A 14,461-nucleotide genomic window follows, 5' to 3' on the forward strand; every position below is an offset into this window, starting at 1 on the left:
TTTTTTGAACCCGACCTCACAATTGAGAACCCGGAGGATATTCAAGGACAATTCAAAGATCCTGAACCACTAATTATTCCTCCTGAACCACAAATTACTCATCCAGAGATTGTCGAGGAAGAAACCATTAAATCAGAATCATCTAGTGATTCAGATTCAACAAATTCAATCATGGAAAATCAGGAACCTCTAAGTATGGAAGATCGAATGAGAGCCACACGCACTGGCCAAGGTCACGCAATTACTCAACCAGACATTAATGCGCCAGATTATGAAATCAAAGGACAAATTCTACACATGGTAACTAATCAATGCCAATTTAGTGGTACGCTGAAGGAAGATCCAAACGAACATCTTCGAACCTTTAATAGGATATGTACTCTATTTAAAATCAGAGAAGTTGAGGATGAACAGATTTATCTCATGTTATTTCCCTGGACTTTAAAGGGAGAAGCCAAAGATTGGTTAGAATCATTACCTGAAGGGGCAATTGATACATGAGATGTCTTAGTTGAGAAATTTCTTAAAAGATTCTTTCCAGCATCTAAAGCCGTGAGACTTCAAGGAGAAATTGTTACGTTCACGCAGAAGCCAAATGAAACTCTATATGAAGCGTGGATAAGATTTGGAAAGTTATTGAGAGGATGTCCTCAACACGGTTTAGACACTTATCAAATAGTACAAATATTCTACCAAGGATGCTGTTATGATAAACCTATGAACTCACCAACCCTTTGGTTGACACTTTAAAGCATGTTTATTCTCAGGTATGAAAGAAACCTTCCACTGTGAGTTTGCTCATTTTAAAGACATTATTTGGAGTCGATCATCGCAATGGAATCAGCTGTTGAAGACTTCGTCCAGATGGATTAGGATGGGTCCTTTCAGTTGGTATCAATCATTTCAATATATTAATAGACCACTAGATTTTCATTTATAAATATATGTACACTCGCAAGTGTATAAAAGTATTCTATAAGTTGTAGGCACCCGGTAACAAGCCTTAACGTTCATGTTTTACCCTCTAAAGTACACCAGATCAGGTGTGTTTAAAATAACCTCGAAGTACTAAAGCATCCCATAGTCAGGATGGGGTTTGTCAGACCCAATAGATCTATCTTTAGGATTCGCGCCTACCGTACATAGACAAGTAGTTTAATGTTACCAAGCTAAGGGTATATTTCTGGTTTAAACCCACATAGAATTAGTTTTAGTACTTGTGCCTATTTCGTAAAACATTTATAAAACAGCGCATGTATTCTCAACCCAAAAATATATATAAAAAGGGAGTAATGAAACTCACATATTGTATTTTGTTGTAAAAATACATATGACAACATTGAGCAAGTATAGGGTTGGCCTCGAATTCACGAACCTCAAAGGAGTATTTCTTAAAAAAAATGCCCAAGTCCGGGTTTGAACCCGCGACGTCCCGCTAACCCGATAACATCCTTAACCATTATCATTATCAATATTATATGATCACCATAACAACTTTATGATCATAAAAATCATCATCATTCAAAACCTCATCGTTTCCATCTTTTATCAACATCACAAGGATCATTATTATCATGACATCTCATTAATATCATCATCTTAATCTTAATCATCTAATCTCATAAACGTTTTCTCATCATCATCTATCTCATAAAATCATAATCATTATCGTTAATTATCATCAATATCGTAATCCAACTCATCTAATTATCTTAATAACCATCATCATCTATTGTTATTTTAGGTATCATTCATGAATTATATTATCATCTTTCTCATCGTAACATTATCATTAAATGCTTCTATAATCACGAACTTTATCATGATCTTGTTACTATATCCATCAGCACGTACATGGCCCAAACAAAAAAAGTATATGGCACTATATCCAACACTTTCACGGCCCAATATAAGGAAGAATCGAACCCAAATAAAATATGGTAGCAATCGGTTTTCTTATTTTTTTAATGAAGTGGGGGGTTAGTTGTTTTGATCTTTTTATTTGTCTTTTAGATCGACATAGGCAGCTGGATATATCACTTGTGGGGTTTATAATGTTGCACTTGTCTGCCATTAAGAGAATTGTGCAACATCTATATTATTACAATAATATAATTCGGTTTATCATCATATCAAAGTATCATCATATGATCATCATCAAAATCACGTACTTTCACCGAAACCATATCAACATCTATCGTCTTCACAGTAAAATAAATGGGTCTCAGCCAGCAGTAGTATAGCACCTCAAAAGTGGCGGTTTAGGTATTGGTTATTGGGGTGGTAACGGTCATAACGAACATGATGGTGATTAAGTGGTGGCCGACGGTGATGAAGGGTATGGTGAGTATAGGGTGTCAGTGAAGTTTGGTGATTCACGATCAAAATCGTAGAGAGAGAAAGAGAAAAAATAGATGGAGATGATGGTTCAAAGGAGGTTGAGGGTGACGGATGAGTGGTGATTCTCGGTGATTGATGGTGGATAGTGGTTGTCGACGGTGGGTTGTTCATTATGACGTGAGGAGGGTGGCGATTGCAAAAGATTATGGTGATGGCCAAGGATGATGGCGGTTATGGTTAAAGTAGTTTAGGGTGATAGCGTGTGGTGGTGTATTAAATGAAGGTGACCGACGTTTGTTCTTGTAGATGGGGTGCTGAGTTAATGGCGATCGAGACCTATAGAATATATATGAAAACAAATTTTAGAGAGGAAGAGAGATATGTGGTTTATGGGTTTCGTTTTGGTAACCGTAAACAGGAACACATATAAGGTGGTTCGATTTGTGGTTTGTGAGCCGAAGGAATGGTTTAGTAGATATATTTGATGGTTTGATGACGGTAGTAGATGACTAATGACTTCGATGGGTGAGGTGATGGTGATTGTGATTCAAGGTGGTGTCCGATCTAAAATGGTGAAGGTTGATCGTTTTGTCATGTGGATGAAACAGAAAAACAGTATGGTTATTAGTGTCTTGCAGGTTCATCATTCGGCCATTATCATAACGAGAAGAGAAGGATCTCACGAGAGTTTTAATGGTTTTGTTATTAATTTGGTGGTTGAAGAATGAGAAAATATGATGGTTGGTGTCGAGCAGCAAGCCAAAAGAAAATGGTGGATGATTGAAGATAATAGTGGTGATAGATATATATCTCATATGTGTGTGATGTGTAAAATCTAGTATATAATTTATCTCTGGAAAATGCCGGTTTAAAGATTACTACACACTAACGGGCAGCGTACCCGATCGTGTAATAGTATGAAATTGGTAATTCCGAAATCGTTCCAAGGACAGTTTTAACGTGAGAATTAAGATTGTACTAATAAAATAAATTAAATTAATCTACGAAAATTGAAAGTACTAGATAGTTTGTTTTGGTGGCTATTTAACGATTAGCCAAATCAAGATAGATTTAAAAGTAAAGACAATATTTTTGGGTTTTTAAGTTTAAATAAATCAAATAACAGACTCAACGGAAAATAAAGATAGTTTGAATTCAATAGATAAAAGAATGTTCGCCTAGATCTCCTATTCGCAGTGTTGGATGATTTGTTATTAAGCACTAGTTCTATTTATCAATGCATGCAATTACAGAGTCAGTTTACCCAGAGTTCTCTTTTAGCAAACACGTCAAACTAGGATTTATTGGCGTAGGGTTCCCTTTTACCAAAGACCTCTTTCGTTTGTGACTTAGTAACTAGCTAATTATAAGATTAAGATTTAATTGGTTACGCGTTCGCTCCACACAATTCACCCCTGCTTTGTTCAATCAATGTTACCCGGTTTACCCCCTTGGTCCAGTAAGCACCCAATCGGTTAAGACAAATCAATTGGAAATTAGATCACTAAATTGAAACAGGGTTCCCTTTGTTCAAACAAGATTCACTAATCAACCTAGTAACAATAATCAACACCCACAAGAATGGTTCTTAATCAAAACTCATAATTATCATGTATTAATTAATAAAACTACAAAGTATCATCCAAACACATGCAAATATTCAATCTAGACAAACATTAAAAGTTTAGCCAAAAATCATGGCTAGAGCAAAAATCACAATCAAAGTAATAGAAGAATTCATTGTTTTAAACAAAGAGAATAACCTAATTAATGATTGAATCTTGAACGATAGACGGATCGAGACTTGTTTTCGGAATGATTGATGTGTTAAAATGACCTTGAGAAGCCCAAAAATCACCTAAGTTTGTCAAAAAGCTGCTGGAAATCGTCTGGATGTGAAAGTGATAAATTAGGGTAATTTTCTGGCTTTAAATAAGTGAAAATCTGAACCCGGATTAAGACTCGCGCGGCGCGCCATACATCCGCGCGGCGCGCCAAATAGCTGCGCGGCACGCCACTCTCTGATGAACTGAAAATCAAGCCTTTTTAAAATGCTCGAACTGAATTTTATGCCTAATGGAGCGGCGCGCGCCCTTTTGGAGCGGTGCTCCAGACCCCATTTGCTGAAACTGAGCTGAAAACTTGCTAAAATCACCCAAAACTCAAATCGGACCAAACCCTTTCACTCGTTTGCATAGAAAATCATCCCAAAACCATCAAATAACTTCAAATTTAACCTTCTTGGTCTTGGAACTCAAACTTTCACAACTTTCACCGAAATAACTCCAAATCGTATCCAAAAAAGACCAAAATATACCCGATATCGCTAAGGAAAACGCGTATGAAATATGCGATATCAAACAACCCCACACTAGAGTTTTGCTTGTCCTCAAGCAATGAAACTCGATAATAATCTTCTACAATATGATAAATTCTTCAAACATGTATGTAGAACCAAATAAACAAGAAACCAAACAAGCAACTAGCGTGGGCACGATTTGGAGTAAATAACCACCATGGTTCCCACTTGCATTCCCCCAACATAACTTCCCAAACTGCAAACAATATGTAACTAATATAGCAACCAAAATTAATCTCGATTAACGTACCATACTGATGAAGTAGAGAATCTCGAATCAAAATAAAAGTCTTCAATGGAACCGGGAATCAAGTGGAAACCAAGCACCAACAAGTATAGCAATCGAACAAATGTGTCAAAAGAACGCACGGGCTACCCCGCAATTGGTCAAGCCAAGCCTCCCACAGTACCTAACATCGCGAGATGTCGGTAAGAAAATAATGTGCTTAGGAGGATACACATTACGTCCAGATATCATCGATAATCATGAGGTGATCATCTAATCCGTTAAGCCAACCATAAAGATTGAGGTTCATCAGGCTTAAAACCTGATATCTTACCGTTCCGGAGGTTATCCACTGGAAATCTGATCAATCACTGACATTTTGTGTATCATGGTGCGCTTCCCATTTGGCTAGCAAATCTTCCTCATTGAGATAAGCTTTGACTATCAATTTCCCTGTTTGACGTTGAGGCCTGGTAGATTTCCAGTCGATTTTAGCAATGACTTTTCAAGATTTTTCGTCACCCTACAACTGGTCTGGACTACATCTTCTGAAACAAATCAGCAAGTGTGTCGTTCAGGAGACTTGACTCCCTTAAGGATGGAAAAGATACATCCTGTGTGGTTAAATAAGGTGGTCAGGTGCAACATTGTCCTTGTTAGGAGAAACAATGAGGATCGCCCTGTTTAAGTTTTCGATCTAGCGAATGGTCCGGTTTCGACTATACGCTACTATCACCGTTCATAAGGTTGACACCCGTTTTTGTACAAGTGACCTATGTATGAACTTTCATGTTCATGTAGGATTTCACATTCAAAATAATGAATAGGTTTTGAAAGCTCAAGACTTTCTCCTCTAACAGTACCTCATCGTGAAATGATGGGTAATGAAATGGCACGCTTAAGAGGTATACGTACCAAGTGAAATGGTCGGAAGACTTTACTTCCTTAATGAGTGGATCTGAATCACTCGGAAGTGCCAATCTATTTCAATTGACACCGGTTTGCCTACTTCTCACATGACAAGCTTTTCTGCTTGTTTTAAGAAAGGTAAGAAGTAGATACTACCCTTCCAATAATCCAAAAACCTTTGGGTGCCATAGCTTTTGGCTATGGGTTGTGTTGTCTAAGCAAACACAAGCACGTAGCTATTGCTCCTAAAAAGGACAGCACTGGTGAAACTCGAGGCTCCTCTTCCCACAGTATCACATCATCAAATGATGTAATAATAAAATGATATAGTTTCGGAAGTCTGCTATACCAAGTAACCAAAAGTTTTTGATCTGGCACGTGATTCGGTCACAATCACGCTATGTAATCACCACTCTCTCACGGTTTACACTCGTTTTGGTACAGGTAACCTACTATTGAGTTCCCCGAACTCGTAGGATTTCATGTCCAATGGTAATGAACATGTGGAACACTTTTGGCTTCTTTGAAAACACGAATATACCATAAAATACCAAGCCAATTTTCAAAATTAAAGTTTTGGCCGAATTTTCAATTGTTTTTCTACTTTTTTTTTTATTTTTGAACTAACTTTTCTATTTTTTTTTTTATATTTTACCCTAAATTTTTCAAATTTTTTTTTTACGACCAAAACCCATGAAACGTCAAGTCTTTTTAATATCAAAACTAATATGATGATGATTCCATTAACAACCAACCCGAGAGATTTTACATCCCCACCCCACACTTGAGATCAAGCAATGTCCCCATTACTTGAGATCAAAAATTAGATTAAAATCGAAAGGGTAAGAAAAATAAAAACTTATCGAGTTAACCACTGATCGTGGAATGACAGTGACAGATGGCGCTGAACTTACTGCCAGCATAAGAACATCGTCCATTCCCGATCCTCACACCAATATCATCACTCAAGTATTTTTGCTGAACTTACTGCCAGACTTGAAAAATTGTTTCACCAACATACCTAAGAAAAGAAAAACACAAGAAAACTACATAAATGGAACAAGGTGGTACCACCCGGTACCGAAACGCCTTGTCCCCAAATAAATCCATAGTACATAAGCAAATATAAAATTATCCAAATACAAACCAACGAAACGAAAATAGTTTTAAACAAATTACAACAACAATACGTGCAATAAATCAATCACTTCGTGGCCAAAAATCTCTCATCGGGTCCCAATCCACGCCATAAGTATCCTGGCACGCCTGATAAGGGTCGTAGTACGGATCCGGTCTCGGAGGAGTCACGGCTGTATAATCCGGAATGGTAGAGCCCGTCGGAACGTATACTTCCGGCATCTGACGCTGAATCTGCCGCTGATGGACCTCCCACTGATTGTGGGCCCGAATCCCCCTAACATCATACTCAATCCTGTTAACACGTTTGCCCAAATTACCAACCTTCGTGCGAACCTGACCCAACGTCGTGTTAAGCGACCCATAATTACCCTGGTGCCAAGTCATCAATTCCTCATTATGACGGCGCTGCTCATCGTACATCCGCTGATTGTGCTCAACCTGAGCATCATAAACTGATCTACTATTTCTGTACTCAAGATGCAACCCATCAACACTATTAACCAATGAATTAAAAGTCTCCTCATCAGGAGTCCAGTTCCCTGAACATTTGCACTTGAACTCCCCGCTTCATACGTGGACCTATTAGCACCACGTCCTCGACCTTGACCTTGACCCTGACCTTGACCCGGTTGTTGCTGTTCATCATCCACCAAAACCCATCCTAACAGACCTCGACGAATAAACTCAGCTTTCGAGAAAAACAAAATATTCGTGGGCATCGCTTCAGCCCCCGACACAGTGCACCTATCAGTAGGGACTAAAAATGCCCTAGCCAACCTTGTCACTAAATGACCCCCCAACAACGGGTGCTCAGGACGGTTATCGGTACCAATTTCTTGAAACCAAGCCCCCAACATACACTGAACATCAATTGACTCTCTTGCTTTAATCTGTTGAAGAATCCAAAGGTCTCTTCGCTGAATCTTGTTTGTGTTTTTACGGGCCATAAACATGCTAGCAATCATCTTAAAAATAATCCGGTCCTCAGGACGTCGAAGATTTGATTGAATACTTCGACTAGAACTAAAAGCACCAACCCCTGGATTTGCCACCGTTGGCCAATAAAGACTTTCACTAAAAGCTTCCTCACCAAAAACTCTGCAACCCATCAAATGGTACTGTAAATCAGTATCATCAGTCAACTCGGGATATAAACCTAATGCCCGAGCCAATCCTATTTTACTCATGTGGCGCTCCATCCCACCAAGCCTAAATGTTAAGAAGTCCGACTCGGTAGGAAAAGCTCTAGGCCGACAACTCACAGTTGAAAAGAATTCTACATTTAACTGCTCGAAAACGTCTTCATTAACTTTAAACAACCTCTCATAAGGTCTCAACTCAATACCCGAATAAACAACCCATAAGTAACCACTCAATCTTCAAAAAGCATGAACATTCGCCGCTGAAAGTTGCGACCAATCCAAATGAATGTTTGCTCAATCGGACGAGCAATATTAATCGTAAACCTCTGTTCCAAATCCTCATTATTAGCAATGTGGGACAACCATAGTTCCGGATTGTTCGGTGGATGCTGTGGTTGTCCTTGGTTACCTCTTGTTCTCTACATTCATGAAACAAGTAAAGAAAACAAAACACAAAACTTAAAAGTTAGTGTTAGAAATAATAATGAGCACCGAATACCCTTAACAACCAAACCATGTTTCATGCTAATCCACCTTTTAAAACAATCATCAAATTAACAAATAACTCTTGTAAAAACATGTCAAGAACTACAATCTCAACCATATCACATTATCCCTTAAGACATAACAACTCATGAATCCTACTCATATATCAACACTACCAAAACATGACAAACATAATTACTTATCACTCTTTTAATTTCCAACAATCCAATAACTTCACCACGTTTGCAAACTTTTACCAATTCCAACAACCATTTACAAAATTTTCATCACAATTTAAAATCATATGTTTAATCCATACTAGCATGGCATTATACATAATTAAAACAATATAGCTCAAGTCATTCAAAACAATTTGACCCGCCCATATGGACACAACCCCACACTAGCTCAAAAACACATGAACAATTCAAGAACTACCACACTTTCAAGCAAATATCCCCTTTCTCACTTACAAAATTTAGATTTTTAAACCTACAACCCTAGGTTCATGTAAAACTTCTAAAAACACAAAATTCATCATGAAATCAAAGCATACAAAGATAATCTAACAAAACCCATGACTAATTGAATCACATAACCCAAATTAAAGCAACCCCACATTAATTCATCATGATAATCAAGAATTAAACAAACAATTACACATAATAAGATGAAATTAGTTAGAAAGAAACAAATTCAGACCTTGGTGGGAGCCATTCTTGAAAGATTGAAGTTAATTGAAACAAGAAATCAAAGTTTTGAGAATTAGGGTTTTGAAGATCTAAGTGTTGTAGGTGTAAAAGTCTTGTACATAATGAAAATAATTGAAGGGATTGGGAATAAAAACAGCTGGAACCCGTGTTTTATTATTTGTGGTGGAGTAAATTCGTTTTTATTTCCATTTAAAAACTAAACAGCTGGCTGACAGGATATCGCGCGGCGCGCCAGGATATCGCGCGGTGCGCCAAAAGGCTGCGCGGCGCTCCGAATAACTGAAAAAACATGTCGAGCATATTTGAATATCTGGTACCTCAGGTACCACAGGTTTGCGCGGCGCGCCATGAAATGGGGCGGCGCTCCAAATGGCTGTTACACCAGAATTTCACATTTTGCACATTTTAAACCCATTTTCTCAACCTAAAACCAACAAACAAACCCCAACAAAAATCCAAGCATGATTATATTACACATATTATCAAACAAGCACAAAAAATATACAAACTATACAACAATGTGAAGTTTATTACCGAGTCATTCACAAGACTCGTTTCCAACTTCAAGTAACCTTAGGATTGGGTTCAACGTGAACCCCATCATCGATCTCCAATGGACCATCAAAATATTTCTTCACACGATGTCCATTAACCTTAAAGGTCGTACCACTAGCATTTTTCAACTCAATCGCACCGTAAGGGTACACCTTAACAACCTCAAATGGTCCCGTCCACCGGGACTTAAGTTTTCCCGGTAAAAGCTTTAATCTAGAGTTAAACAAAAGCACTCGATCGCCTTCATTAAACTCTTTTGAACCCTTTAACCTCCTATCATGCCATAACTTGGTTTTCTCTTTATAAATTAATGAATTCTCATACGCATCAAGGCGTAATTCACCAAGCTCATTCAACTGCCCCGCCCTTAGGCGTCCGGCCTCCTTCAAATCTAAATTGCACTTTTTAAGTGCCCACAAAGCCTTATGCTCAATCTCCAACGGAAGATGGCACGCTTTCACATAAACCAACCGATAAGGAGTGGTACCAATTGGCGTTTTGTAGGCGGTTCGAAATGCCCACAAAGCTTCATCGAGCTTGTTCGCCCACACCTTCGGATTCGACCCCACTGTTTTCTCAAGAATCCCTTTAAGAGCTCGATTAGTGTTCTCAACTTGTCCGCTCGTTTGAGGATGGTATGAAGTAGAAACTTTATGGAGAACTCCATATCGCTTCAATACCTTCTCCATTTGGGCGTTACAAAAATGAGTACCCCTATCACTAATTAAAGCTTTAGAAGTTCCAAATCGAGAGAATAAACGCTTAAGAAAGGAAATCACAACTCGTGCATCGTTTGTGGGTAAAGCTTGTGCTTCGGCCCATTTAGACACGTAGTCAATGGCAACGAGTATGTAACTATAATTCTGAGATTTCGGAAATGGCCCCATAAAGTCAATTCCCCAAATGTCAAATACTTCATAAACTTGGATGCTTTGTTGAGGCATCTCATCCCGTGTGGTGACTTTACCGGCCCTTTGGCAAGAATCGCACGACTTGCAAATCCGGTGGGCATCCTTGAAAATAGTCGGCAAAAAAAAACCGGCATCATAGACTTTACGCCCCGTGATTTGGGGTCCAAAATGCCCACTGGTAGGCCCACTATGGCACTCGGTCAAAATACGCGTACACTCCTCACCGGAAACGCACCGGCGAATAACCCCATCGGGACAACAACGAAAAAGATAGGGAGCCTCCCAGAAATAGTACTTAAGGTCACTGAAGAATTTCTTCCTCTTTTGATGCGACCACCCTATTTCCAAGAATCCCCCAACCAGATAATTAGCAATGTCCACGTACCACGGCTCGTCCACCTTGTCCATCGCCATGAGATATTCATCGGGAAAATCATCATGGATACTCGATTCGTGAAGGACTTCGAGATTTGGGTTCTCGAGTCTAGACAAGTGGTCAGCCGCTAGATTTTCAGCACCCTTCTTATCCCGGATCTCGATGTCGTATTCTTGCAAAAGCAAGATCCATCTAAGCAGTCGAGGTTTCACATCCGGTTTCGAAAATAGGTACTTCAGAGCAGAATGGTTCGTAAAAACTATAGTCTTAGACAAGACTAAGTAGGACCTGAACTTATCAAAAGAAAAGACCACCGCAAGGAGCTCCTTTTCAGTGGTAGTATAATTCAATTGGGCTCCCTGCAAGGTCTTGCTTGTATAGTAGATGGGTCGGAAATGTTTCTCGACCCTTTGACCTAAAACAGAGCCAACAGCAAAATCGGAAGCATCGCACATAAGCTCGAATGGAAGGGACCAATTCGGAGCAATTATGATTGGTGCATTGATCAGTTTCTCCTTCAGAAGATCGAATGCCTTTTGGCACTCGTCAGAGAAATTCCACGGCGTGTCCTTTTCAAGGAGTTTGTTCATCGGGTTAGCGATTTTAGAGAAATCCTTAATAAACCGCCGGTAAAAACCGGCGTGCCCGAGAAAACTCCGAACACCCTTAACATCGGTGGGAGGTGGAAGGTTCTTAATAGCCGTTACCTTCGCAGGATCCACCTCAATACCGTCTTTGGAAATCTTGTGCCCGAGAACTATGCCTCCTTGAACCATGAAATGGCACTTCTCTCAATTGAGCACAAGATTAGACTTTTCACACCGTTCCAACATCCGTTCTAAATTCAGAAGGCATGAATCAAAAGTGTCACCGAAGACCGAAAATTCATCCATGAACACCTCCATGCAATCCTCTATCATATCGTGGAATATGGCCATCATGCACCTTTGAAAAGTGGCCGGAGCATTGCAAAGGCCAAAGGGCATGCGTCGGTATGAAAATGTGCCATACGGGCATGTGAAAGTAGTTTTCTCTTGGTCCTCGGGCGAGATAGGAATTTGGAAATAGCCCGAAAAACCATCAAGAAAACAATAAAAGCTGTTTCCCGCTAACCTCTCTAGCATTTGTTCCATGAAAGGTAACGGGAAGTGGTCTTTGCGTGTGGCATCGTTCAACTTTCGATAGTCAATACAAACACGCCACCCCGTGACAGTCCTAGTGGAAATTAACTCATTTTATCATTGGTGGTAAGAGTCATACCACCTTTCTTAGGTACACAGTGTACCGGGCTAATCCAAGGACTGTCAGAGATTGGGTAAATCAGACCTGCATCGAGGAGCTTAATGATCTCTTTCTTCATGACATCTTGCATGTGCGGGTTCAACCTGCTTTGATGTTGCACCACAGGTTTGGAGTTATCCTCAATTAGGATTTTGTGGGTGCAATAGGAGGGACTAATACCCTTAATGTCGTGAATTTTCCACGCAATGGCCGGTTTATGGGCCTGCAGCATGGTTACAAGCTCAGTTTTCTGACCTGTAGTAAGAGAAGAAGAAATAATTACCGGAAGCTTAGATTCCTCCTGAAAATAAGTGTATTCCAAATGATCTGGAAGTGGCTTCAATTCTAACTCGGGAGGTTCTTTAATTGAAGACTTGCTCCGGTAATCTGCATCGCATTCGAGTTCCTTGAACTCCTCCTCAGTCAGCTCATAGCCGTTTTCCATCAAGGTGGTCAAAATGTCCACCTCCTCAACCTGCAACTCTTCATCAATTTCAACCAATGAGCATTCTCCTGAACCCTGTAACTCTGGGAATTCCTGCAACAACTCAGAGCAGACATTCACAGTGTTAAGAAAATAGCATACATCATCGGTGTACGCAGGGTATTTTAAAGTATGGTCGATTGAAAAAGTTGCATGCAAATTATCTATTCGAAGGGTCAACTGTTGGCCATATACATCAATGATACACCTAGCAGTATTTAAAAATGGCCGACCCAAAATCAGTGGAATTCTATCATCCACTTCCATATCTAACACCACGAAATCGGCCGGGAAAACCAACGACCCGGTCTTAACTAGCATATTCTCGATAATTCCACGAGGGAATTTAATAGAGCGGTCTGCTAGCTGAATAGCCATTCGTGTGGGTTTCAACTCCCCGGGGTCTAGCTTCAAATAAATAGAATATGGCATTAAATTTATGCTAGCCCCCAAATCTGCCAACGCCCGCATACATTCCAAGTTACCCAATAAACAAGGAATGGTAAAACTTCCAGGATCCTCAAGCTTCTCGGGAAGCTTATTTGCAACTACCGCTGAGCATGCGATATTCAACCTGACTGAAGACACATTCTCCAGCTTCTTCCTGTTGGTCAGCAAGTCCTTAAGAAACCTTGCATACTTCGGCATACCTGCAATCACATCAATAAAAGGCAAATTAATGTTAACTTTTCTAATCAAGTCCATGAACTTGGACTTTTCTACCTCCAGCTTCTCTAGTCTCTGCTTCCTCGGGAATGGGAGCGGTGGTTGATACTCTTTAACTACCGGTTTAGTAGCAACAGTTTCCGGTACCCTCACAACCTTCTCAATCACCTGTTCCCGCTCCTTACCCCCCTTCGGTTCACTAACAACTACCGGCTCACTATCCTTAACCAACGGCACTCGTAAATCATCCTCATCGGGCTTACTCGGTGAATCATATGCTAAACCACTGCGGGTAGTGATAGCATTAACGTGCCCATTCTTCGGGTTGTTATCGGTCTTACTCGGTAACTCCCCCAGTTTCCTCACATTATTCTGACTAGCATGCTGACCAATTTGTTTCTCAAGATTCTGAATCGCTGCTTGTTGATTTCGAAACATTTGGTCATTCTTCTCATTGTTCTGAGTAACAGTAGTAACAAGCTGAGTTTGAGATATCACAAGCTTCTCGATCATAGCTTCAAGGTTGGACTTTTTCTCTTCTGCTTGGGGTTTCTGAAAATACCCGGGAGCTTGCTGTTGATATCCTCCACTAGAACCTGGCTGAAACCTCGAACCTTGATTACCTTGAGGATTATAGGGATTATTGAAATTCCTATTAAACTGCGCACGTCCCTGAAACTGATTGTTGTTCTGCTGACTAATATAAGCTATCTCTTCCTTCTGATTCATAGTCAAACCTGCATCACAATCTTTTGCCAGATGCAATCCCCCACAATACTCACAACCAACCTTCATACCATGAATATCCTTATTTATCTTCTCCAAATTCCTACCAAAGGAATCCAACTTAGCACTTATAGACCCAAAATCGTC

Source organism: Rutidosis leptorrhynchoides, chromosome 8 (genome assembly GCF_046630445.1).
Source record: "Rutidosis leptorrhynchoides isolate AG116_Rl617_1_P2 chromosome 8, CSIRO_AGI_Rlap_v1, whole genome shotgun sequence".
NCBI classification, from domain to species: Eukaryota; Viridiplantae; Streptophyta; class Magnoliopsida; order Asterales; family Asteraceae; genus Rutidosis; species Rutidosis leptorrhynchoides.